This window comes from Rhipicephalus microplus, chromosome 1, assembly GCF_043290135.1.
Source record: "Rhipicephalus microplus isolate Deutch F79 chromosome 1, USDA_Rmic, whole genome shotgun sequence".
Taxonomy (NCBI): Eukaryota; Metazoa; Arthropoda; class Arachnida; order Ixodida; family Ixodidae; genus Rhipicephalus; species Rhipicephalus microplus.
Genome location: NC_134700.1, coordinates 292,622,101 through 292,627,165, shown reverse-complemented (window position 1 = coordinate 292,627,165; position 5,065 = coordinate 292,622,101).

Genomic DNA, 5,065 nt, shown 5'->3' with positions numbered 1-5,065 from the left:
CTGCCGCTCTTCCTTTCGGCGCTGCGAAGTCGTGAGCGCTCGTCGGTTATGTGGTAATTCAAGTCGCCCCGATGGTGGCTGGCTGACTGCGTCGCGGACCGCCGCTGCTACCACCACCACTGCTGTGTTTTTTCGCGTGTGCCGTGCTTGATTTGCACTGTAACGGTCCCTCGTGCTTGTGAGCTTGTACCCACACTCCGCTTAGGCAGGCTCTTTGTCTTTGGCATCGTGCTTATTTGCAGCAGTACGCGGCTGTCATGTGCTAGTGTCGTTGGGTGAGGCGGGGAGGGGGAGCTGTGCTGATTAACAAACATTCCCAAGGTGATGTACAAACTTGAATGTGCAGTCGAAGCATGCACGAATCTGTTTGGATGTCGTGTGGCTCAAAACCATGCCGTGTTCATTAAAGCTTTTGTTTTCCGTTAGTGCCCTTCCGCACTGGCTGGCTTACTTTGCGAACATCATGCAGCTTCAGAAGTCACTGAAGTAGTATGTTATAATCACAGTGTCCACTTCGCCTTGAGCCCTGAACAGCCGGATCATCAATGAGGCAAGTGTCCTACTTCGCAATGACTCCGCGACGCAGGAACAGCTCGTTTCTATATGTGAGACTAAAGACGATTAACGATTAGCTGAACAAAATCAACGTTGAATTGGATAGTCTCATCTCAGACGAGGGCATTGAAGCCGAGTACAATACAATTCTAGAGTACGAGGACAACGCGACGCGTATCCTGTCCTAGCTCTTAGCCAGCCAGAAACGCATTGCAAGCGCACAAGGATTCGGTGACGGCTACCCATACGATCGCTACACCGTCTGACCGGGCGGGAGCCAAGCTACCGAAGCTCACGATTGCGCCCTTCTCTGGGGATGTGTGTAAATGGACGGAGTTCTGGGAGCAGTTTGCCCAGCTTGTCCATAACAACGCCACCCTGACAACGACGAAAAAATTCCATTATTTGCGGCAGTTTTCGAAAGGAGACGCTGCTTCAGCGGTGGCTGGTCTTCCAACTGCTGAAGTGGTTCTAAAGAAAAGTGAGCCCCGTAACTGTCTGCATCAAGGTGCGTCACCTCAACAGTCAACAGTAGCTCAAAGGGGATGGGGGTGAGGAGGGATTAAAAGGATAGGAATAAAGGTGTAGAGAAAGAGAGATGCGCTAAGCCAGCGAGCGAGGACATATCGAGGGGATAGGAGAGATAGGAAAGATGGAAACACGGTCACAGGAGTCCGAGGACAGAGCACCACTTGCGAGAGCTCTTGTCGGCGTCAGGAGATGGCGTATGGCAAGTCCAGTAGGTCAGAGCTACGCTGTCGTCGGAGATCGGCGTCAGGAGATGACGTCGGGCCAGCACAGTCGGCCAGAGCTCCGCTGACGTCGGAGATCGCGAGGGCACAACCGGTCGGCACGGAATCCAGCGAGCGAGTACGGAAGCATGTTGCAAGAATGCTGTAGACATGCTACAGAAGCGTTTAAATGACAAAACGTGCCAGGAAAAGGAATATTTTGCAAGAATGCGTCATCGGACTTCTGTTCGTGCATCTGGTAACACAAGAGCCCTCCGACAAGTCTGTGACCAAGTGCTCGTCAACATCCGGAGACTGGAGCCACTAGGCGTACATAGCGGGTTTCATTTTCGTCGACGCTCTGCGACATCATACTTAGAGCATTCTACTGAGACGTCGTGGTTCTATATCACCGTACCTGCGCTATACAAGGGCCTTCGGACCATGCTGATGATCCTTCGGGGATTGACGGTCTCCTGACCTGAATTCCTTTCAATCGAACTGGAGAACTTGGAAGAAAAGCGATTACAAAGAGAGTGGACGGGACAGCGGGGCTCAACATGAAGTGACCCATCCCCTGTAGTCGCCATTAGAACCAGCCTACGTAATCTGTTCTCCACACGAAATCGACTCGTAATTCTCTGCATTACGAGATGTGTGTGTTGCGTTCATCTAAGCAAGTACTCCTCGGAAGTGTGTCCTACCGACATGTCCCTGACGCAGAAGAAGGAATTGCTGTCGGGTAATAAACGGTGCTTCCGATGTACCACGAAAGGCCGCAGGGCATGTAGTGCAGAATCTCGTGGTCGAAGTGCAAAGGCCGCCATGCCTCGAGTAAGTGTGGCCCCGAGAAGGGTCCTCCAAGTATTAGAAGGGTCTCAATGGCCTGTCAATAAAGTTTCTTTTAACTACCTCGACGGATTCGAGCACTTCTAAGGCTGCTCCACTCCATATCCCTCACATTTTGGTGCCGATGGACCCGGGATTAGCCAACTGACGGCTACGAGTGGCCTAGAAGACTTGGAGAAGATCGAGGCGAAGTGGACATCGTGACGAGCCCTGAACGACAGCGTGCGATCATAACTGTCCTTCGTATGATAGACAGAGTCTATGTTAACTGCGTGTTTCTGAGGGGTCAGTGCAGTTCTAGTCTTTTCACATTCGTTGCTCTTTTTCCGCGATCGGATACGCAGGTAGAAGAGTGTCTCTCACCTGGCGACAGCGTATCATTCTACGAATAAGCACGGGTTATCAATGCGAAGAGAGCACAGGGCGACCATTTCGTAGCAACACTCCCGCCTGCTCCATCTCTGTAAATCATTCTTCCTGTCGACAGCGGTTGCATTACGATCCATGATAAGCTCGGCATGCAGGCTGCGCGCAGGCTTGTTCAGTGAACCCATTACATAACTTTTTGCAGGCTTGGTACATGTTTTTTTTTAACATACGCGTCGGATAAACAAAGTATAAAACGCTCTGTATTCTGGGCGCGTACACACTACGGGGCACGTTATACGTATTTCAAAGCGGACGCTCGGGAGAAAAACACACATCGTGGGAACGTTACACTCACGAAGCCTCCCCTGCACGCGCTCACGCTTTGTCGATCGCGACCTTGGGCGTCAATTACCCCTTGCAGGGTAGATCCAGTGGATGTCGGGAGCGAGTCGCGGGGTTCGAATCCGTTTCTTTCTTTCGCAATCCATTCGGTGATCCCACGCGCGCGCATTGAGGGGAGTTTAAACCCTACACGTTTCTCACACCGTCTGAGAACGGGCCCCGCCGCGCTGGAAAATTTAGGGTCTTCTTTTCTTTCTTCATTTTGTGCGCTACTTTCGCTTTCCTGCTCGTCGCCACCAATCCTTGGTTCACTCTCTCCGCCGGGCCATTGTTGGGCTTCCCTAATGCTGGCAACTCCTCGTATATCGTTGCGTGCGCAGGGCAAATTATGCCCGCGTCGTCATTTCTTGCTCGCTCTCGTTGTTCTTGGTGCTCCGCACTCTTTCTTTCGTCTCTCATGGCGTCGTCGTCCTTACCCTCTCTTTTTATATTCTTACCTTCCCCTCGTATTTTCATCGAGCAAGCAGAATCAAGGGCAGCATCCCCGTCGGTCTGTCCACCGGAGGCGCTTGTGTGGACCCCCCTCTTTGTTCTTCGGAAACTTGGCGCCATCTGTCGAGCAGGGCGCGGCGGCCATCTTTGTACTTCTTTATTCGGTGCACACGTCTTGCGTAGCGTATACCTGCTCTCACAACGGCGCACAATGTGTTTGCATGCGCCATGCTTCATTTCTTTCACAACGAGCAGGGAGCGTAGTCTCGGCGCTTTTTATCCCTTAGTAAGGGCTCTGTTTATTCGTTTTCTTTTCCTCTTTTATTATTATTTACTTCTATACTCTACTCAGGTGCGTTGCGTCACCCAGCGTTTGCGCGCCGTGCGTGTGTACACCTTTCCGAGAGCCTCGCGCGCTCGTAGAAATCGACGTGTGAATGGGTTTGAACCGGTTATCCGTATGCTAGTCTCTGGACGTGCGTATACAGCGTATACGTGTGTGTGTGTGTGTGTACACACGCTGCCGTGAGAAAGGTGTGGCGCCTTGCTGCAGCGCCTCTGGTGTTTCTCCTGCGATCATTCGTGGTGCTTGTAATCTTTCGGCGTGCTCTCGGTACTCGCTTTGAACAAGAGATCAGAGGGTCAGCATTTACCATGATTCATTGCAAGCATGTTGTCGTGAATCGCTATGCATCGCCGGGACAATGAACCAGCAACGCTTGGTCGTAGGCCGTCGTGTGGAGGGATGTCGGGTTCGGAAAATGTATGACCTCCTGAAGAATGCCTCATCCAACGTCCCAATGGATTGCGGTATAAGTGTCTGCGAAAGTTTTGCGTGGTTTTGTTTGCAGGATGCTTTATTTATGTCTGGGGACTCTGCATGTTTAATTGACGCTGTTTCTTTCACCTTCGGTTTCACTTATTTTTCGGTCATTATGCATTCATACTTGTTGCGCCGCCGATCGCTGCTCCATGTGGTCGGAAGAAAATGTACCGGCTCGTGCGTTGTCTGAAATGTATACAATTTTCTTCGGAATTAGGTCACTACAGTATACGCGAACCCATTGATCGATAACGGTCAGCATTTGTGATTATGGAGTGTGCATGGTTTGTATAGATCTATTTAACAATGAAATGCAATCTCCGTTGCGTCGGGTGTGCGTGCTAAGCACATCGTGGTCACCTTCGCGCCTGTTACAGACAGGTGAACCATCAGGCTTTGCAAAGCCGAACGATCGCTGTACCAGGCACTATGCATCTGTTTGACAATAAAGCGTACCCCTTCGAAGGACGAACATGGTGAAAGGAGAGAAAGCTAGGAAAACAGACAGCTTGTAAGACGTGTGCCATAAGGCTGACAGGCAGGAAAGGAGGGATTCTATGGCAAATGGGTGACGCGCTGTTAGTGCGCGCTGCAGAGGCGCATACGCTGCTTGGCAGCCATTAATCGTCCTGCCGCAGCAGGAAGGATGGGCGCCTCCTTTGCTCCCTCCTCTTTTCTTAATATCCGCGGAAGGATGTGAGTCTTCGAGGCCCTATAGGAGGTGCATGGGCGGACTTCTTCCTGCGCAGAAGTATTTCGTGTGCAATTCACTCGGCGAGAGAGTGGCCTCCCGACGAGAGCGCCTGATATAAACTGAGACAGCTTGGGCAGTGAAAGAACACCGGAAAACCATCCTGCGTTCTTCTTCATGTGGCGGTTTTTTTAATGCTATATCCGTGAGCCG